At 37.1% G+C, this 24265-nt stretch overlaps 1 protein-coding gene across 1 annotated transcript in view; it reads right to left on the reverse strand.

The window, feature by feature from the left end:
* The window catches only part of GALNT13 (polypeptide N-acetylgalactosaminyltransferase 13), a 636905-nt gene that overhangs the window by 363173 nt on the left and 249467 nt on the right, over positions 1 to 24265 (reverse strand). The window lies entirely within an intron of this gene.

Consider the following 24265-nt stretch of genomic DNA (forward strand, 5'->3'; position numbering starts at 1 on the left):
ACATATAAGAAGAAGACAGGTTCTAGTTAACCTAATCTACCCTTGATTTACTTTTCACAATGATATTAAACCAGGTACTGTGAAGAAATGTAGCTGTGGTTCTGACTCTTCCATCCTTTTGCTATATTATAGAAAATATATTATATATACATAATATATAATATTTTATATTATTTTATATTAATATAATTAAATTTTATATAAAATTAAAATATTTTGAAATTTTAACTTCATATAATTTAAATTTAAATTTTTCTATAAAATATTATTATATTTTGTTATATTACAATATAATCTAACTGAGTTTCATTTCCATATATTTTAAAAGGCAAAGATTTGGTCCCAGATTACTTTAAAATATATTTTAAATTGAAATACATGTAATCCAACAGTTCCACTCCTGGGTATTTATCCTGAAAAAACTAAAAGCCAGTTTGAAATGATTCATGTACCCCTATGTTCTAGCAGTGCTATTTATATGAGCCAAAGGACAGAAGCAACCCAAGTACTCATTGATACATGACTGGATTAAGAAGATGTGCATACATATATATGCATATATATGTATATATAATAGATGTAGCTAAACCATAAAAAGAATGAAATATTGCCATTTGCCAAAATACAGAGACCTAGAAAATACTACGCTTAGTGAAATAAGACAGAAAAAGATAAATACCTTATGATATTAATCACATCTGGGATCTAAAAAATAATACATGTGTGTATACATCCAAAACAGAAACATACTCATAACATAGAAAACAAATTTAGGGTTATGAAAAAGGAACAGCAGAGGAGAGGGACAAGTCAGGATTACAGGATTAACAAACTGCTCTGCAGTGACTCATTGGAAAAGACCCTGATGATGGCAGGGATTGGGGGCAGGAGAAGAAGGGGACGACAGAGGATGAGATGGATGGATGGCATCACGGACTCGATGGACGTGAGTGTGAGTAAACTCCAGGAGCTGGTGATGGACAGGGATGTCTGGCGTGCTGCGATTCATGAGGTCGCAAAGGGTCGGACACGACTAAGCGACTGAACTGAACTGAACTGATGCATAAAGCAGGTAAGCAACAATGACTACTGTAGAGTATAGGGCATTATAACCAATATGTTATAATAACCTAAAATGGAATATAATATGCAAAAAAAAAAAAAACTGAATCCCTATGCTGGACACCTAAAATTAACACAATATTGTAAATCAACTATACTTAATAAAAAAATTTAAAGAATACAAAGTATGTGAAAATAATCCATAAATTATAGCATTTTATAAAATGTTATAAAATAATGGAATACAGTCAAAACTAGGGCAGAACACAACAAGGAGAATTTTTTCTGATTTGACCATAGTTATAAAACATCAAGACTAATATTATAGGTAATACTGATATTACTGCTAATATACAATACGTTTTCAAGTCAATTACTTTCTGTGAAACGTTATTCTGACTTTGTAATGCCATGAGCCAAACTATAAAAGAGATTAGGCACTCTGGGGAACTTCAGGTATGGGTATCAGGAAGGTGATTAGCCTGTAAATCCTCTTATATGTAGAAAAACAGTAAGGACTGGGAAATTTTTAAATGAAAAAGATATCTCTAACTATTAAACAAATTACCTTATATCTAATGAAGACTCCCATTCACTTTAACAAGCAAAAGTAGATAGGAAGACAGGAATTTTATGAAAAAGTATATCACATTCAATTTGCAAATTAAAATTGTAACTGTAATATGTTTCTTCTGGAGTTAGTAAGTTTATTGTCCCTAAAATCAGATGGAGTTGTTGGAGTTGGCTTTGGGTGAACCTGTGTTGCTGATTAGACTATGGACTTAGATAGGTCTCCAAGTACTTTTCATTTTCCTGATTTATTTTTTAAGTTTTGATTCCATAGAAATTGTTAAAAGGAATTTCTATAGTTTCCTTAGGAATCTAATTCTGAAGCAAAGGATTTAATCAGGCTATATGATAGCACCCATTGATAACAAATATTTTATGTATGTGTCTGTATCTGTATCTATATGTATCTATAAGAAGATAGACTCTCAATCTAGTTTGGTAGAGATAGATAAATAGATATTTTACATATTCTGGTCTATAATCTTAATGTCAGAAAATATAGGATCAATGTTTTGTTTTTTTTTTTTCTGGGAAAAAGGATGTTTGATTTTTGTTACATTAAAGATTTTAAAGAATTTGAGATTTAAAAAATTACAATTTTTAGAAGTTAAGAAAGTAATTCATTCACCATTCATAGGTCTTTAAAATGTCCTCTATAAATTCCAACAAAAATATATTACATTGCAGAAAACAGTAGCATCAGTGCAATTCTACCAAGACTATGAAACAGATAGGATTGACTTCTAGTCTATGTAGAAAATCATGGAGCTCAACTATATCATTGTGGAGCATGAAAATCAAGTTACAGCACATGGAAGTACTTGCTTTTTGTAATATATTCAAAGCTGTGACCATGTCCTTGCTGAGTATTGCCAGTGACAGAGTGAGTGTATAATCTTGCAGTGCTATCAATAAATATAAAATCATCACAAACAGGATCCTTATTCCTAGAACTAGTTTGCAAGCACATATTAACATTCTCCTTAATTATTCTCAGCTTCTTAGTGAAAAGTAGATGACAACTTAACGCTTATCAGGTTAAGTGTCTCCTCCCCAAAGTTAAATATATTTTTCTATAATAGCCTCTAATGAATGTATATTTGACATTTTACAAACTTTTTTCTTTTTTATGCATGAGCAGACCTACTGGTGTTTTTCACCTTGCTCATGAAAAAAATGCTAAGTGATTATACTGTGGAAGAAGCCTTTTTCTTTTCCTGCTCTTACCTGGCAGAATACATCTTTCTAGAAGAAACATTTTTTTTTCTTCTTCAAATAATATAAACAAAAAATAGAAAAGACTGTGCAATTTAGTATGAGGTATCTCCAGTACCTTTAAATAACAACCTCAATTTTTTTTCTCACCTGTTTTTCTCCTCTACATAGTTTAAAGAAAAAAAAAAAAATTCACCCACACACTCACCAATTACCATGCTCCTCCACAAAGTGAAAAACAAAAAGAACTGTCACTGAAGTATTGGTGTTACTTTTCAAGTCTTGGTAGGCAAATATAATAGAGAAGGCAACTAAATCTACATTATATCTTGACTTCACTTAAATATGATTGGAAATAACCCAATTCCAAACCTGGTCTGGACTGTATAAACAGATTAATATACTATGTTGTCATGTCCTAGCTATTGTAAATAGTGCTGCTATGAACACTGGGGTACATGTGTCTTTTTCAATTATTATTTTCACAGAGTATATGCCCAGTAGTAGGATTGGTGGGTGATACAGTAGTTTTTGTCCTAGTTTTTTAAGTAACCTCTATACTGTTCTCCATGGTAGCTGTTACTAATTTACATTTCCACCAACAGTGCAAGAGGGATGGGGTGGAGGGGGGAGATTCAGGAAGGAAGGGACATATATGTACTTATGGCTGGTTATCTTGTTGAATAGCAGAAGCCAACACAATATTGCAAAGCAATTATCCTCCAATTAAATTTTTTAAGTACTATGCTAGAAGTTATACTCTAATTATAAGGTTAAATCACTTAAAATGATAACTTGACCCAAAATTACATTACAAAACTGGTTGAAATATAAAAGCAGAATCATTATATATGCACATATAAAACATATTTTACATTTTCTTTAACATAGTGCATACTGTATAGATTAAATTTGATTTATTTTATCATAGAATTTGCATTGATAAAAATGATAAACCCCAAAATATGAATCAACCAACTGATCAGTCTACCAAAAGGAACATATTAACTGCAATATTTGCTTATTTACATTGCATTATGAACACCTTTTCAGTTGCAGAAATGTCCAATTAACAACAAGCACTGTCTATTTGAAAAGAATAAAAAGAGATTCTTGTATTTGGGTGGGGGGGGGAAACTTGAGTAAAAAAATTTAGGTCATTTTTAAACTTATTATGTTAAAGAACATAGTAATATATGTTGCATACTGGTAAAAGCATGACACTGGACCAAAATCTAAATGTCATTCTGAATAGCATACTTTCCAACAAATTTTTTCAAATTATATTTCCATCTGCAGATCTACTCAGTTGTTAATTTCTGTATACACTCCAGCTCTTCTCTACTTTTTATCAGTTTGAAATAGTCAACTGAAATAAATGCAATATCTTGACTTTTAATTTCTCTCATCTTTTAATATTCCTACTTCATTGCTAATAAATCATTTCCCTAAGACAATACTTTTCATCTTGTCAATCATAAATGTATTTGTAACAGAGTCAGAAGATGAGGAAATCACACTAGCACTTGGGACACTGTCTCACTATCCAAACCATTTTGCCTTCCATTCAGTGTTATCTGGCCCATGCTCTTTTGTCAAGCCACAGATACTGAGTTTATCAAGAATAATTCTTGTTAAAATAAAGGAACTCAGTATATCTTTGCTTTGGTCCATTTCCATTGTGTGTTAGTTGCTCAATCATGTCCGACTTTTTGTGATCCCATGGATTGTAGCCATCGAGGTTCCTATGTCCATGGGGTTCACTAGGCACAAATACTGGAGTGGTTTTCAATTTCCTCCTTCAGGGGATCTTCCTGACCCAGGGATCAAACCCAATTCATCTGCATTGCAGGAGGATTCTTTACAGTCTGAGCTACCAGGAAAGCCATAATAGACTTCAAATATCAATACAATAGTATCAATATTATAATACAGAGCTTAATATATATACATATACATTTTATTTAATGTGGAAATAGATAATAATTCATTTATTACACCTTTGGAAAAACCCATGCATTTCTAAAAATCTGATTCATCTGCCAATATTATTTTTTTTTTGAAAATTTTTACCATGGCCATATGTGGTGTTCTGGTTTTTGCCAATTAAATTTCAGTAACTAGATTTTTATGGAGTAAAAATGTTGCAAATAGCAAGCTTAAATGGGGTCAAGTCCAGCAGATATTAGCTACTGTTTCCCAACAGGATAGTCCCTCTTGTTAGATATTAATAAGGTAGCATTTTCCACCAGCTAAGTGAGAGATCAGGCTTCCCTGGTGGCTCAGTGGTAAAAGAATCTGCCTGCTAATGCAGGAGACATGGATTCCATCCCTGGGTTAAGATCTCCTGGAGAAGGAAATGGCAACTCACTCCAGTATTCTTGCCTGGGGAATACCACGGACAGAGGACTCTGGTGTATAAAATTTTCCATGTGGTACTGAAAAATGTAAAATCTCTACTTCATATCTACTTTTGTATTAAAAATTAGTCCTCACAACCATTTAATATTTAGGTTGAGAATATTACATTTATGCATTACAAATAAATTTAGATACGTTAACACAAGCTCAGAAATTTCTGATAGTGGCACACAGTTAAAATGTGCAAAGAATATGGCCTGAAGAGTGTTTAATTAGATCCTAAGCAGACTGTTAAGGAAACCATTTAAATAAAGCAGAGTATGCAACTAATCTATTTCAAATCCCAATTGTAACTTTTAATAAAAAGAGTAGTTTGTTTAACTATTACAAATGGTTCTAGATAGTCACTCAATACAAAGCATGACTGCTTAAATATATGCAGCTATTAGTCTTATAATCATGCATCTGTCTTTCTTATCCATAATTATTCTTCTATAAATATTTGAATGTTGAATGTTGACATGCAAACAACTAAGATCATGGCATCCAGTCCCATCGCTTCATGGCAAATAGATGTGAAAAAAGTGGAAGCACTGACAGATTTTATTTTCTCCGGCTCCAAAATCATGAGGACAGTGATTGTAGCCACAAAGTTAAAAGACGCTTGATCCTTTGAAGAAAATCTGTGACAAACCTAGACAGTGTGTATTAAAAAGCAGAGACTACCACTTCGCTGACAAAGATCTGTATAATCAAAGCTATGGTTTTTACAGTAGTCATGTACAGATGTGAAAACTGCACCATTAAAGAAGGCTGAGCACCAAAGAATTGATGCTTTTGAATTGTGGTACTGGAAAAGACTCTTGTGAGTCCCTTGGTCAGCAAGAAGATCAAACCAGTCAATCCTAAAGGAAGTCAGTCCTGAATATTCACTGGAAGGATTAATGCTGAAGTCTCAACGCTTGATGTGAAGAACTGACTCAGTGGATAAGACCCTGATGCTGGGAAAGATTGAAGACAGGAGGAGAAGGCAGTGACAGTGGATAAGATGATCAGATAGCATTGCAAACTCGGTGAACATGATTTGAGCAAGCTCCAGGAGAGAGTGAAGGACAGGAAATTCTGGGGTGCTGCAGCCCATGAGGTTGAAAAGAATCAGACATGACTGAGCAACTGAACAACAAATAAAATATTTAAATAACTTTAGTGTTGTATAAATGGAATTTATATGCCAGTGCATATATGTACTATAGTAGATACCCATATCATTCATTCGTATAATATCCTGTAAAAGACAATTAAACATAACTTATAAATTATGACTCTGAATCTTTTATAAGAATACATTCTAAAGAAATAAAGATAAGCACAAAGTTTTACTGGCATAGATGATTAAAGTAATATCTTGTATTTTTACATGCTGGAGAAAATCCATAAATTCTCTCTCTCCATATAGATAGATTGTGTTAAATATGGTGTGTATTACATATAGACTATGCTAAATACTGTATATATTTTACATACAAATTACACTGTTATATTCACATTCAGAAAACAAAAAGTGGTTAAAATTATTCTAAAGAAAACTTAATAATGTAAAAGATATTCATATTATACTTAAATGAAGAAAGGGGTCATGAAATAATGCTACAAAATAAGCCAATTTCTATATAAAAAAGCTATGTGACATATAAACATATGTCAAGGGGGATTAACTGTAGTTTATTAGAAGACCTTTTACATTTTTTCTTTAGTATCATCCTTATTTTTTAAATCAGTTCAACTGTACCTAATAAGGTGATTTCAGCCATGCATTAACCAAAACGCTGGTTTCAATGATGATTGATATAGCATGGCTTTTACAGTGAAAGATACTGAAGTTGTTAGTAGATATTCAGTTCAGTTGCTCAGTTGTGTCCGACTCTGTGACACTCTGAATCGCAGCACACCAGGCCTCCCTGTTCATCACCAACTCCTGGAGTTCACTCAGACTCACGTCCATCGAGTCAGTGATGCCATCCAGCCATCTCATCCTCTGTCGTCCCCTTCTCCTCCTGCCCCCAATCCCTCCCAGCCTCAGGGTCTTTTCCAATGAGTCAACTCTTCACATGAGGTGGCTAAAGTACTGGAGTTTCAGCTTCAGCATCATGCCCTCCAAAGAAATCCCAGGGCTGATCTCCTTCAGAATGGACTGGTTGGATCTCCTTGCAGTCCAGGGGACTCCCAAGAGTCTTCTCCAACACCACAGTTCAAAAGCATCAATTCCTCAGCACTCAGCTTTCTTCATAGTCCAGCTGTCACATCCATACATGACCACTGGAAAAACCATAGCCTTGACTAGACGGACCTTTGTTGGCAAAGTAATGTCTCTGCTTTTCAATATGGTATCTAGGTTGGTCATAACTTTTCTTCCAAGGATTAGGGGCATGAAAAAGAAGGGATCAGTGTTGAGTGGAGTTTCTGAAGGGAGGAAAGCTACTTAATATACATAAGATGACAAGCAGGTAGAAGAGTATCAAAGAATGATGGTTGTTTTAGCAGGAAAGTTCCTCAAAGGAGCTTCACTGCAATTTACAGTTAAGGAATAAGGGAAACACTGAGCAGCTAAGCAGGGACAAAAATTTAAAAGGCTTCCCAAGTGTCTAAGTGGTAAAGAATCTACCTGCCATTTCAGGAAACACTGGGTTGGATTTCTGGGCCAGGAAGACCCCTGGAGAAGGAAATGGCAACCCACTCCAGTATTTTTGCCTGGAAAATTCCATGGACAGAGGATACCGGCAGGCTACAGTTGCCAGTTACATGGGGTTGCAAACAGTCAGACACAATAGAGCATACACACATACATATGGGGACAAATAGCAAAATTATTGGTTCCTTTTTAGGAAGAAGCAAATTTTTATATTAATATCAATATTTTCCTCTTTCTTTTCACAGCCATCCTTAAAAAAACACTCGACATGTCTATTCTTATGTACAGCTAAGAGGTTGTTAGGCATATGTTAGTCATAAATGTTTCCTGGAAGCAATGGATCCAATTTTTAAAATGTTCACTAAAGTGATAAAATAATGCTGAAACATGAAACTATTTCCTCCTGCATTAAAAATGAGCTTCCTCATTTATAGTATTTAAATTGTCTTCAGCTTGCAATGGCTCTAGTAATAGCCTAACTTTTAGCTTTAAATAGGAAATTTCCCCATCCTCCCACCTCTCTCTACATGGCCAAATAAATAAATAAATAAAAATCTTTGGAAACAAAAGCACCAATTTTGGCTTTAAACCACCCTTTGTAAGGTGAAACTGCAGTGGACCAATGACCATTTTAAAGAAGCCCCCTGGGTTACCCAACATTACAAATTATTCCTAAGATACACAATAATAAATTCTTAGCATGTGATATACCATCACACATGTGATTCATCAAGTGCACAAAAATATACACACTTTGGCCAAAAAATGAAAGAGCACTGCATTCATTGACTGTGCATCTAATTGAGGTAGTAAAGACATATCTTTAAAATAATTTCTGAATGTAACATTTTAATTATTATGAAGCTGTATAAGATGTCCAATAATGCTAAAATTTATTAGCTACTATTAGTCACAGAAAATGTGAGGCAAATATTACTTGGTAGATTCTTATGATTCCATATGTTAGAAGCAAAAAAATAAATCTTTCATAGAGGTCTGCAATTAAAAATTATAAAATACTGTGAGCAGAAAAATGGATTATCTCAAATACCTTAAAGTATTTTAAGTCATAAAATTAAATCAGCTGCTGGATTGTGGGGTTTTTTTTATTGCAATTTTGTTGAGTGTCTTTATTTGGCCCAGGAGGCCTCCCTCTGTGCTTCCCAGGTGGTGCTGGTGGTAAAGAACCCACTTGCCAATTCAGGAGATGCAAGAGACACAGGTTTGATCTTTTGCTTGGGAACATCTCCTGGACTAGGAAATGGCAACCCACCCCAGCACTGTTGCTTAGAACTTTCCTGGAAAAGTCAACGCCTTGAAATTCTTCCAAGGGAAGTTCCGTGACAGAGAAGCCGGGAGGGCTAAAGTCCATGGGGCTCAAAGAGTCAGACGCAACTGAGCGCATATATACATACAGGCCTTCCTCTGCACCAACTCCAGCCTGATGTGCCAAGGGTGGCTGACCTCTCACATCATCCAAGTTCCCTCATCCTTTGATTTCTGGTAGGGAAGGCACTGAAGGATATTATGGAATAGGAAATGAATAGACATTAGGGAATAGGAGATGAAGGGATATCAGGGATTAGGAGATGGATAAGTTGGGGGTATTTATTTCCCTGGCTTCCTTTCTGTGGGATTGCTGATAGTTGGTTCTCTCATTCTCAAAAATAATTTACTTCATGGGGAGTGCCCTGGTGCTGCTTAGTCACTTCAGTCGTGTCCGACTCTGTGCGACCCCATAGACGGCAGCCCGCCAGGCTCCCCCGTCCCTGGGATTCTCCAGGCAAGAACACTGGAATGGGTTGCCATTTCCTTTTCCAATTCATGAAAGTGAAAAGTGAAAGTGAAGTCACTCAGTCGTGTCCGACTTGTAGCGACCCCATGGACTGCAGCCTACCATGCTCATCCATCCATGGGATTTTCCAGGCAAGGGTACTGGAGTGGGGTGCCATCTCCTTCTCCAGGAGTGCCCTATGACCAGTTAATAAAGGAAAAATTGGTACAATCCTAGATTAACTAAGAATCTACTGGTACTTGCTAAAAGCTGTTACCTTACATCTAATCAGGGGCAGTTTTGCGGGAGACCGGGGTTTGATCCCTGGATAGGGAAGAATGTAAAGGATGCCCACTCCAGTATTCTGGACTGGAGAATTCCATGGACTCTATAGCCCATGGGGTCACAAAAAGTCAGACATGATTGAGCAACCTTCACTTAAAGGAAAACCCCTATCAGGCAGAAAGTCAGAGAGGAAATTTGGCTGAATACTGTGTGACAGAGAGATGGTTTGAATTAGGAATCTACATTCATTGATGAATTGTGGCTAACAGGTTGGACAATTTGTAGGGGACTAAAAACACCAAGATTGGAAAATCAATGGCAAAAAGGTCTGATGGAGGAGTATATGAGTGGTTCATTTGAAATGTGCAAATGAGATGAAGATTCAGGTCCCATGGCATCCTCCAGAGAATCCTCCATGGCAGAGGAGCCTCTCAATAATCACATGGACAAAATTATCCTTCCTATAGCTGTCAATCCCCCACCCCCACCCTCCCGCCCAGTTATTCCAGTGCTTGCTCAATGGGAGAGGTACTAACAGGTCACAATGACACATATGAAGACTACACACTGGTTTGATAACATGAACTTCTCAACACAGTTGATGTGGTATGACCACCCAACTTGCCAATAATAGAAGCCATTTATATGGCACCATTGTTGACCAACTTGTTAGCACATATATGCTAAGTCGCGTCAGTTGTGTCAGACTCTGTGCAACCCTATGGACTGTAGCCCACCAGCCTCTTCTGTCCAAGGGACTGTCCAGGCAAGAATACTGGAGTGGGTTGCCATGTCCTCCTCCAGGGGATCTTCCCAACCAAGTGATCAGATCCATCTCTTAGGTCTCTTCCATTGGCAGGAGGGTTCTTTACCACTAGCACCACCTGGAAAGACCCCGCTTATATGAGGTCAATTCTATCAGACCCCTTTCATCACTGTGGGAAAAAAAATGTCTTCTCAAAGGGAGAAACAGATATCTGGGATCTGCCTTCTCCCGTCATGATATTGTCAGTGCCACCATTTGTAGACTTTCAAAATCTTTATTTTCCTTGTGTTTTGACACAATCTTACCATAGACTGGGGAAAATAATTTATGGGGGGAAAATGAAACATGACTATGCGTCCACAAAAACAACAACAACAACAAAAAAAAAAACGTGACTGCTCTCAAGCTCTCAATGGACTTAATAGAATGGAATAATCTGCTAAAGACTATGACAGCAACTTTGGTGAGACAAAATCTTGTGAATTGGGTATGGCATCTCTTAGGATGTCATGCGCCTTAAAGCACTATTCAATGCATGATGTCATATCTCCTAAAAAAGAATGCACAGGTCCAGACACCAAAGGAGGATGTAAAAATGGCCTCTTTGAGCAAAGTTGCTGAAGCAATATTTTTATCACTACAATCCAGCTTTTATGGGGAGAAGGATACTAGTTTCCATGCAGAAAAAATGCTTCCACTAGAGAACATAATCAAGGCTCTGTAAAACTTGAAATTGAGTCTGCCCTCTGGCCATTATGAGCTCCTTAAGCTGTTGAACCTTCTCTGCAGAGAAAGGGAACACATCATGATTGAAGTGATTGATGTTATTCACCAACTGAAAATGAGATTGCTGCCACATAAGGGGGGTGGGTAAGAGAACAATTTCTGAACCTAGAGGTTACTCTGGAGTGTCTCATTTCTGTGATAGGCTGGGTAATAGAATAATGGAGCAACACGATAAAGGTAGAGGCTGCCTGCTAATGCAGGAGACACAAGAGACATGGGTTTGGCTCCTGGGTCGGGAAGATACCCTAGAATAGGAAATATCAATGCCGTCCACTATTATTGCCTGGAAAATTTCATGAACAGAGGAGTCTGGCGGGCTACAGTCCATGGGGCTGCAAAGAATCAGGACACGACTGAGCAAGTGAGCACACAATAAAGGCAGATCAACAAGGCTTATCACACAGGATCATACCATCAGGTATAGAATACTGTACAGGCTAGTTATTGACACAGCTTAGGATACACATAGAATAATTGTAGCTAAAAGGATATATAATTATCCTCTAAGACCTCATGAGCAGCTAAATATCATAAGACTATAACAGCTGTATTTTATGTTAATTCATTTCCCTACTTTTTTTTTTTCTAGATTACCTTTTACAAGGAGCACTGAGGTTTACTAACATCTTAGATTTTGTTTGGGAAAATGATAAAACATCAATTCATAAGAATATGGTAGTTGATGGTATTTACATATCCCTTATACTTGGGATATATATTTTTCATCTAAAAATGCTCACATGCTGGGGGAAAAAAAAGAAGAAATGGAATGCAGTAACTTTTCCATTTGTTCTTCCAGATCCACATTCCACTCTTAACCTTTCTCCAACTCTGCCCCAGCAGGCTGACTTGAATGGACTAGGTCTGTGGACTTCTCTGGCTTCAGATTGAATTTGGCCAATGAAAGTAAGCAATAAGAAGATGAACAGTAAGACAAAAATAAAATTAAGTCATTTACTGCTTCTTCCTTGTGTCACAGGTGCAAATGACTCTGTACTCAAACTAAAGATGTATTTTTTTTATCAGTTCATATAATGGCTTCCTCCCCTCTACTTAAAGTCCAAAGTGGTAGCGACTTAACCCCTGATAAGAGCCACCATATACAACCATCTTTCATTGTGTTCTCCAAACTCTGTTGATTCTTTTGAAAACAACTCTTGTATTATACTCTCCTTGGTGGCTTGCTTGAAAGTGCCATCTGTTTCCTGCTGATTAAAGATTAAAAAGATATGTGGGAGATGTAGTGAATTCCCCACTTACGTGACAAAGTTTATGGTTCAACCTATCATTTTCTCGGGACTGAATTTCACTTTAACTCAATAATATACTTTCTTAACAGTCTTCATTTTTTCACTCATGTTCTCTAATCAATTTTAAAAATGCATGAGTACTTATTTGTAAAAAATTATATTTTTGTTGATATTATAGTAAACCAAATATAAAACATTAGTGGTAATGCAAAAAATAAAGAAAAATTCTAATATGTTCTTTTCTCACTCCAATGAAGTAACATAGGGTATGTACAACACATTTTGGAAATTACTGTAGATGCAGTGGTGGTAACAGGCATTTCTGCTGGTTTCAAGACATTTTGATGTCAAAAAATGTCATCTGTTGTCATCATTGGCTGGTTGTTAAGCAAGTTCTACTTCATTTTGGTACTCACATCTTGATACTAGGCATGCAGTTGACCTTCTTACTGATTATCCTTAATAGTATAATATCAATAAAAATATAAAATTACTGGATAGGGTTTCCTAGGGCAAATATATGGATTAAGTTCAAATGACAAACATGCTCTGCTGCCTTAACTGAAAACCACAGTCACATTTATTGGAATAAGGTGTGTTAACATAGTGTATATATGTGTGCATTCTGATGTGGAATGGCAAGTGGGCTTGAGTAGGGGGAGGACAAACACTGAGAAAGGAAGATTAGAATGGTGGGGCACGTAGAGTCAAATCATGAAAGTAAAATTTCTTGCTTCATTTAAAGTGTTAATAAAAATGTATTCCTTGAAGTAGGAAATAGTGCCAATTTCTATGACACTAAAAACATCATGGGGATAAATTGAAGGCTTGTAAGTTTTGCATGTTAGAATGATCAGGTATTGTTACCCTGAGAGGAAGATCACATTTTTATCAGTAAATTCAGAAAAATGAAATTATATCAGTTCTTTAATTTAGTTGTCAAGTAATGAACTCAAATTATGGTTACTTGATTTTTAAGCTGCTCTTTTTTTTGGGGGGGGGGGGGTGTGGCGGCAAGAATACTGGAGTGGGTTGCCATTCCCTTGGTTACTTGATTTTTAAATCAGATCTTTTTTCAGAAGCTCCAGCAATAATTTCAGGCCATCAAAATAAACTGATGTAAATTTGCTGCAAGAGGCACCATGATGTGAAATGTAATATTTTGCTAATTATTTTTTATGGAGACAATTTCTGGTAAAAAAAAAAAAAAGTCCAATATTCTACCCAAACTAAAAGCTAACCTCACGGATCACACAGCTAATCATAACTGCCTTGTGCCTCCACTGCTTATGTTTATGTTTCGGGCATTACAACATTTTATTGGCCATCTGTATAAGTCTGCTGATCTTTGCATTTATTTGCAGATATTGTAAATCTTATTGCTTAGCATTAATTTTCTAAGTTGTGAGTTTTTCATCATCTCCAGGCATTTTCTGTTAGTTAATAATAATAATAACCAAAATACTAACAATATACTTCAATAAAGAGTGACTTATTTAATAGTCAATATAATTAAATTGAATATATTATTTCATGTATTTAATAATGTAATATGGTTTAATAATGCAAAGATGTTATCAACATTTCCCTGATAGATCAATTGGTAAAGAAGCTGCCTCCAACGCAGGAGACACCAGTTTGATTCCTGGGTCAGGAAGATCCACCAGAGAAGGGATAGGCTACCCTCACCAGTATTCCTGGGCTTCCCTTGTGGCTCAGCTGGTAAAGAATCTGTCTGCAATGTGGTAGACCTGGGTCCAATCACTGGGTTGGGAAGATCACCTGGAGGAGGGCATGGCAAGCCACTCTGGTATCATTGCCTGGAGAATTCCATGGGCTGTATAGTCCTTGGGGTTGCAAAGAGCCTAACATGACTGCGTGACTTTCACTTCCCTTCACATCAAAATTTCAGAAATCTATCATACACTGCAAATATTTTAAAGTATCCACATATTCTAGGAACTCACCATTCAAAATACACAAAGACTAAATCAAAACTCATAAGCATTTACTGTCTGTGCAAAGATATATGATAATTTTAAAATTAAAGGCTGTTATAGAAGATGGCAGAGGAATAGGATGGGGAGACCTCTTTCTCCCCAACAAGTTTATCAAAAGAACATTTAAACGCTGAGTAAATTCCACAAAACAACTTCTGAATGCTGGTAGAGGACATCAGGCACCCAGAAAAGCAGTCCATTGTCTTTGAAAGGAGGTAAGAAAAAATATAAAAGACAAAAAAAAAGACAAAAGAGGTAGGGACAGAGCTCCATCCCGGGAAGGGAGTCTTAAAAAGAGAGAAGTTTAGGAAACACTCCCACTGCCGAGTCTGTGGTGAGCCTTGGAAGCACAAAGGGCAACATAACAGGGAGGAAGAATAAACAAATAATTAAAACCCACAGATTACAAGCCCAAGGGTAACTCCCCCAGAGGAGAAGCAGCGCAGAAGCCTGCATCCACCACTAGCAAGTGGGGGCTGGGCAGGGAGGCACGGGCTGCATTGCTTAGAGTAAGGATCAGGCCGAATGCCCCGAGGGTAATCAGAGCGAAGTAACTTGGGCTAGCAAACCAGACTGTGGGATAGCTACCATGAGAAAAGCTCTAAGGTAAGACACCGCCAAGACCGCACACAGAACAAAGGACTGAACAGTGCCGGCTGCAGACCATCCCTCTCTGGTGATAGGCAGCCAGAGCCAGAAGGGGGCAATCGCAGCCCCAGAGAGACATTATCTACCAAACTGCAAGCAGGCTTCTTTGCTAACTAAGACTTCTTGGGGTTCTGGACAGTCATCTGCCTGAGAAGGTGCGCCAGTTGTACACCCAGAAAACTGAGCAGTAGGGACAGGAGAGGCGATAAGTCGCAGTGACCGTGCTTGCCAAACACCTCATCACCTGAGCTGCTTGGAGAAGGGCACAAAATACAGGCCCAACTGAGTCTGCGCCTCTGAGGACTACCCGAGTGCCTGAACCTGAGCGGCTTAGACCTGGGAGGTGCATGCAGCCCAGGGCCGGCCTCAGGCGGTTCCCGGCGGAGCAACCTAGAGCCTGAGCTGTGTGTGCCTTGAGCAGGGGCAGGCCCAGTGGGGCTGAGACACACACCAGTGTTGTTTGCAGCGTCCCTCCCTCCTCACAGCACAACTGAAAAAGTGACCCTAAAAAAAGTGTCCACCACCGCCTCCCCACGCCAGGGTGGAAATCAGACACTGAAGAGACCAGCAAACAGAAGAAGCTAAAACAGAGGGAACCACCTTGGAAGTGACAGGTGCAATAGATTAAAACCCTGTAGTTACTACCGACCACATAGGAAGGGGCCTATAGACCTTGAGAAATATAAGCGGGACCAAGGAACTATCTGAAAATGAACTGACCCCACACTGCCCACAGCAACACCAAAGAAAGTCCTAGATATATCTTTGCTATTTTTATGATCATTCTTTTTTTTTTAACTTTAAAAAAAATTTTTAAGTCCTCTATTACTCCTTTAATTTTCATTTTTATAACCTATTACTTTTCAAAAAAAAAAAGACCCTATTTTTAAAGCAAACTTCATATACATATATATATAAATAATTTTTGTGACTTTGTTTTTTTCTTCTTCTTCTTTTCTTTAATATTGTATTTTTGAAAATCCAACCTCTACTCCAGATTTTTAATCTTTGCTTTTTGGTATTTGCTATCAATTTTGTACCTTGAAAAACCCAATCTTCAGTACCCATTTTTACTTGGGAGCAAGATTACTAGCTTGACTGCTCTCTCCCCTTTTGGACTCTCCTTTTTCTCCACCAGGTCGCTTCTGTCTCTTCCCTCCCCCTTCTCTTCTCTATCCAACTCTGTGAATCTCTGTGTGTTCCAGATGGTGGAGAACACTTAGGGAACTGATTACTGGGTGAATCTGTCTCTCTCCTCTCCTTTTATCCTCCTGGCCACCTCTGTCTCCTTCCTCCCTCTTCTCCTCTCTGTATAAATCCGTGAACATCTCTGAGCAGTCCAGACTGTGGAGCACACATAAGCAAGTGATTACTGGCTAGCTTTCTCTCTCCTCTTTCAATTACACCTCATCTCATTCAGGTCACCTCTAACTCCCTCCTCCCTCTTCTCTTCTCCATGTAACACTGTGAACCTCTCTGGGTGTCCCTCACTGTGGACAAACTTTTCATCTTTAACCTAGGTGTTTTATCAATGGTGCTGTATAGAAGGAGAAGTCTTGAGACTACTGTAAAAATAAAACTGAAAACCAGAAGCAGGAGGCTTAAGTCCAAATCCTGAAAACATCAGAGAACTCCTGACTCCAGGGAACAATAATCGATAGAAGCTCATCAAATGCCTCCATACCTACACTGAAACCAAGTACCACTCAAGGGCCAACAAGTTCCAGAGCATACCATGCAAATTCTCCAGCAACACAGGAACACAGCCCTGAGCTTCAATATACAGGTTGCCCAAAGTTACTCCAAAACCACTGACATCTCATAGCTCATTCCTGGACACTTCACTGCACTCCAGAGAGAAGAAATCCAGCTCCCCCCACCAGAACACCAACACAAGCTTCCCTAACCAAGAAACCTTGACAAGCCACCAATACAACCCCACCCTCCAGAGAGAAGAAATCCAGCTCCCCCCACCAGAACACCAACACAAGCTTCCCTAACCAAGAAACCTTGACATGCCACCAATACAACCCCACCCACGGTGAGGAAACTCCACAATAAAGAGAACTGCACAAACTGCCAGAATACAGAAAGGCCACCCCAAATGTAGCAATATAAACAACATGAAGAGACAGAGGAATACCCAGCAGGTAAAAGAACAGGATAAATGCCCACCAAACCAAACAAAAGAGGAAGAGATAGGGAATCTACCTGATAAAGAATTCCAAATAATGCTAGTGAAAATGATCCAAAATCTTGAAGTAAAAATGGATCACAGATAAATAGCCTGGAGACAAGGATTGAGAAGATGCAAGAAAGGTTTAACAAGGACCTAGAAGAAATAAAAAAGAGTCAATATATAATGAATAATGCAATAAGTGAGATCACAAACACTCTGGAGGCAACAAATAGTAGAATAACAGAGGCAGAAGATAGGATTAGTGAATTAGAAGATAGAATGGTAGAAATAAATGAATCAGAGAGGAGAAAAGAAAAACAAATTAAAAGAAATGAGGACAATCTCAGAAACCTGCAGGACAATATGAAATGCTCCAACACTCCAATCATAGGAGTCCCAGAAGAAGAAGACAAAAGAAAGACCATGAAAAAATACTTGAGGAGATAATAGTTGAAAACTTCCCTAAAATAGGGAAGGAAATAATCACTCAAGTCCAAGAAACCCAGAGAGTCCCAAACAGGATAAATCCAAGGTGAAATGCCTCAAGAGACATATTAATCCAATTAACAAAAATCAAACACAAAGAACAAATATTAAAAGCAGCAAGGGAAAAATAACAAATAACACACAAGGGGATTCCCATAAGGATAACAGCTGATCTTTGAATAGAAACTCTTCAGGCCAGGAGGGAATGGCAAGACATACTTAAAATGATGAAAGAAGATAATCTATAGCCCAGATTACTGTACCCAGCAAGGATCTCACTCAAATATGAAGGAGAAATCAAAAGCATTCCAGATAAGCAATAGCTGAGAGAATTCAGTACCACCAAACCAGCTCTCCAACAAATGCTAAAGGATATTCTCTAGACAGGAAACACAAAAAGGGTGTATAAACTCGAACCTAAAATAATATAGTAAATGGCAACAGGATCATACTTATCAATAATTTACCTTAAACATAAATGGGTTGAATGCCCCAACCAAAAGACAAAGACTGGCTGGATGGATACAAAAACAAGACCTCTATATATGTTGTCTACAAGAGACCCACCTCAAAACAAGGGACACATACAGACTGAAAGTGAAGGGCTGGAAAAAGATATGCCATGAAAATAGAGACCAAAAGAAACCAGGAGTAGTAATACTCATATCAGATAAAATGGACTTTAAAACAAAGGCTGTGAAAAGAGACAAAGAAGAACACTACATAATGATCAAAAGATCAATCCAAGAAGAAGATATAACAATTATAAATATATATGGACCCAACAAAGGAGCACCACAATATGTAAGACAAATGCTGACAAGTATGAAAAGGGAAATTAATAATAACAGAATAATAGTGGGAGACTTTAATACCCCACTCACACCTATGGACAGATCAACCAAACAGAAAATTAACAAAGTAACACAAGCTTTAAATGATACAATAGACCAGTTAGACCTAATTGATATCTAGAGGACATTTCACCCCAAAACAATGAATTTCACCTTTTTCTCAAGTGCACACGGAACCTTCTCCAGGATAGATCATATCCTGTGCCATAAATGTAGCCTTGGTAAATTTAAAAAAACTGAAATCATTCCCAGCATTTTTTCTGACCACAATGCAGTAAGATTAGATCTCAGTTACAGGAGAAAAACTATTAAAAATTCCAACATATGGAGGCTGAACAACACGCTTCTGAATAACCAACAAATCACAGAAGAAATCAAAAAAGAAATCAAAATATGCATAGAAACGAATGAAAATGAAAACACAACAACTCAAAACCTGTGGGACCCTGTAAAAGCAGTGCTAAGGGGAAAGTTCATAGCAATACAGGCATACCTCAAGAAACAAGAAAAAAGTCAAATAAATAACCTAACTCTACACCTAAAGCAACTAGAAAAGGAAGAAATGGAGAACCCCAGGGCTAGCAGAAGGAAAGAAAACTTAAAAATTAGGGCAGAAATAAATGCAAAAGAAACAAAAGAGACCATAGCAAAAATCAACAAAGCCAAAAGCTGGTTCTTTGAAAGGATAAATAAAATTGACAAACCATTAGCCAGACTCATCAAGAAACAAAGGGAGAAAAATCAAATCAATAAAATTAGAAATGAAAATGGAGAGATCACAACAGACAACACAGAAATACAAAGGATCATAAGAGATTACTATCAGCAATAATATGCCAATAAAATTGACAATATGGAAGAAATGGACAAATTCTTAGAAAAGTACAACTTTCCAAAACTGAACCAGGAAGAAATAGAAAATCTTAACAAACCTATCACAAGCACAGAAATTGAAACTGTAATCAAAAATCTTCCAACAAACAAAAGCCCAGGTCCAGACGGCTTCACAGCTGAATTCTACCAAAAATTTTGAGAAGAGCTAACACCTATCCTACTCAAACTCTTCCAGAAAATTGCAGAGGAAGGTCAACTTCCAAACTCATTCTATGAGGCCGCCATCACCCTAATACCAAAACCTGACAAAGATGCCACAAAAAAAGAAAACTACAGGCCAATATCACTGATGAACATAGATGCAAAAATCCTTAACAAAATTCTAGCAATCAGAATCCAACAACACATTAAAAAGATCATACACGACGACCAAGTGTGCTTTATCCCAGGGATGCAAGGATTCTTCAATATCCGCAAATCAATCAATGTAATTCACCACATTAACAAATTGAAAAATAAAAGCCATACGATTATCTCAATAGATGCAGAGAAAGCCTTTGACAAAATTCAACATCCATTTATGATAAAAAACTCTCCAGAAAGCAGGAATAGAAGGAACATACCTCAACATCACAAAAGCTATATATGACAAACCCACAGCAAACATTGTCCTCAATGGTGAAAAATTGAAAGCATTTCCCCTAAAGTCAGGAACAAGACAAGGGTGCCCACTTTCACCACTACTATTCAACATAGATCTCGAAGTTTTGGCCACAATAATCAGAGCAGAAAAAGAAATAAAAGGAATCCAAATTGGAAAAGAAGAAGTAAAACTCTCACTGTTTGCAGATGACATGATCCTCTACATAGAAAACCCTAAAGACTCCACCAGAAAATTACTAGGGCTAATCAATGAATATAGTAAAGTTGCAGGATATAAAATCAACACACAGAAATCCCTTGCATTCCTATACACTAATAATGAGAAAGTAGAAAAAGAAATTAAGGAAACAATTCCATTCACCTTTGCAATGAAAAGAATAAAATACTTAGGAATATATCTCCCTAAAGAAACTAAAGACCTATATATAGAAAACTATAAAACACTGGTGAAAGAAATCAAAGTGGATGCTAATAGTGGAGAAATATACCATATTCATGGATCAGAAGAATCAATATATTGAAAATGAGTATACTACCCAAAGCAATCTATAGAGTCAATGTGATCCCTATCAAGCTACCAGCAGTATTTTTCACAGAGCTAGAACAAATAATTTCACAATTTGTATGGAAATACAAAAAACTTTGAATAGCCAAAGCAACCTTGAGAAAGAAGAATGGAACTGGAGGAATCAACCTGCCTGACTTCAGGCTCTACTACAAAGCCACAGTCATCAAGACAGTATAGTACTGGCACAAAGACAGGAATATAGATCAGTGGAACAAAATAGAAAGCCCAGAGATAAATCCACAAACCTATGGACACCAGTACTCTTGCCGGGAAAATCCCATGGATGGAGGAGCCTGGAAGGCTGCAGTCCATGGGGTTGCTAAGAGTTGGACATGACTGAGCGACTTCCCTTTCACTTTTCACTTTCATGCATTGGAGAAGGAAATGGCAACCCAATCCAGTGTTCTTGCCTGGAGAATCCCAGGGATGGGGGAGCCTGGTGGGCTGCCTTCTACGGGGTGACACAGAGTCGAACACAACTGAAGTGACTTAGCAGCATGGACACCTTATCTTTGACAAAGGCAACAAGAATATACAATGGATTAAAGACAACCTCTTTAACAAGTGGTGCTGGGAAAACTGGTCAACCACTTGTAAAAGAATGAAACTAGAACACTTTCTAACACCATACACAAAAATAAACTCAAAATGGATTAAAGATCTAAACGTAAGACCAGAAACTATAAAACTCCTAGAGGAGAACATAGGCAAAATATTCTCTGACATAAATTACAGCAAGATCCTCTATGACTCACTTCCCAGAATACTGGAAATAAATGCAAATATTAACAAATGGGACCTAATCAAAATTAAAAGCTTCTGCACAACAAAGGAAACTATAAACAAGGTGAAAGGACAGCCTTCTGAATGGGAGAAAATAATAGCAACTGAAGCAACTGACAAACAACTAATCTCAAAAATATACAAGCAACTCCTGCAGCTCAATTCCAGAAAAATAAATGATCTGATCAAAAAATGGGCCAAAGAACTAAATAGACATTTCTCCAAAGAAGACATACAGATGGTTAACAAACACATGAAAAGATGCTCAACACCACTCATTATCAGAGAAATCCAAATCAAAACCACAATGAGGTACCATTTCACACCAGTCAGAATGGCTGCAGTCCAAAAGTCTACAAGCAATAAATGCTGGAGAGGGTGTGGAGAAAAGGGAACTCTCTTACACTGTTGATGGGAATGCAAACTAGTAGAGCCACTATGGAGAACAGTGTGGAGATTCCTTAAAAAACTGGAAATAGAACTGCCTTATGACCCAGCAATCCCACTGCTGGGCATACACACTGAGGAAACCAGAATTGAAAGAGACACATGTACCCCAATGTTCATCGCAGCACTCTTTATAATAGCCAGGACATGGAAGCATCCTAGATGTCCATCAGCAGAAGGATGGATAAGAAAGCTGTGGTACATATACACAATGGAGTATTACTCAGCCATTAAAAAGAATATATTTGAATAATTTCTAATGAGGTGGATGAAACTGAAGCCGATTATTCAGAGTGAAGTAAGCCAGAAAGAAAAACACCAATACAGTATACTAATGCATATATACGGAATTTAGAAAGATGGTAACAATAACTCTGTATGTGAGACAACAAAAGAGACACAGATGTATAGAACAGTCTTTTGGACTCTGTGAGAGAGGGAGAGGGTGGGATGATTTGGGAGAATGGCATTGAAACATGTATAATATCATATAAGAAACAAATTGCCAATCTAGGTTCGATGCAGGATACAGGATGCTCAGGGCTGGTGCACTGGGATGACCCAGAGGGATGGTATGGAGAGGGAGGTGGGTGGGAGGTTCAGGATTGGGAACACGCCTACACCTGTGGAGGATTAATGTTGACATATGGCAAAACCAATATTGTAAAGTAATTAGCCTCCAATTAAAATAAATACATTTAAACTTTAAAAAAATTTAAAGGCTGTTATAAAAATCAACACACTGTTCAACCACCAGTAAAGTACATGTTTAAATGAACACTCTCTTTCTTAAAATTCATCAGATCTATATGAAATATTGCCAAATATACCCTGGCTTTTATTATCTAAACTTTTATTTAAAGGAAAATTTGGTTACATCATAATGTCCAGGGCAAATTGTGGATGCTTAGTCCCCTGAACAAGCTACAGATTAAAAGAGTGACCCAATAAAAAATGACAATGATCTGAGCCTGAGAAACAATAATGACCCCCTTCCTTCTTATTTCTTTATAGTTTACTCTTAAAGTCCTTAACATTCTACCTGACTCTCTCTCTCTCTCTCTCTCTCTCTCTATATATATATATATAATATATATACATATACATATATACATATATATAAACACATATATGTTTATATTTGTGCAAACATATGCATACCCATTGGAGAAAGAAATGGCAACCTACTCTAGTACTGTTGCCTGTAAAATCCCAAGGACACTCCATGGGGCCACTAAGAGCCAGCATGACTGAACGACTTCACTTTCACTTTTCACTTTAATGTATTGGAGAAGGAAATGGCAACCCACTCCAGTGTTCTTGCCTGGAGAGGCCCAGGGACGGAGGAACCTGGTGGGCTGCCATCTATGGGGTCTCACAGAGTAGGACACAACTGACGTGAATTAGCAGCATGCATACCCATGAACATATATACAAATTTGGGGGAATGGTAATTTTAAAAATATCTATACCGATAACACTTTTTTCTTTCATATTTAATTTCATTATCTCCTTTTCATGACTACCTATCAAAGAGTTTAATTTTCATTACATACACATTGCTAGTTTAATCCTCTACTATTTATAAACCTACTGAGGTTAAAATTTATGGAGATTCTGTACTAGGACTTGAGTTTTGAGGTAACTATGAATCTTGAGTAATTTTTCTCATGAAATTATTTTAACTTGAAGGAAAAGCAGTTTCCTCTGGCATCGCTGCCTTCAACATTTGTAATAGATCCAGTTTTCTGCAGGAATAAGTAATAGCAGTCATTTTAGGAAAAAAATTTTTAATTTGTTTAAGTTAATGTCATCCAATAGGCAATTCCATTGCAATTTTTGGTTAATAGGTTTTTATTCCTTCTATTGGGAAGGGGCAACTATTTTCATATGTATCATTATATTGTTTTATTTTCAGTTATTTTATATTTATTCCTCTGAACGAATGAACTGATTTGAATTATTACTGTTATTTTATAGTTCAAGAAATAAATTACCCTAGTGACTGAAATTAAGTGGGGCTTTTTTGCTTCCTTTTTTAAAGT

The sequence above is a fragment of the Capricornis sumatraensis genome, chromosome 3 (genome assembly GCF_032405125.1).
Source record: "Capricornis sumatraensis isolate serow.1 chromosome 3, serow.2, whole genome shotgun sequence".
In the NCBI taxonomy this organism is placed as follows: Eukaryota; Metazoa; Chordata; class Mammalia; order Artiodactyla; family Bovidae; genus Capricornis; species Capricornis sumatraensis.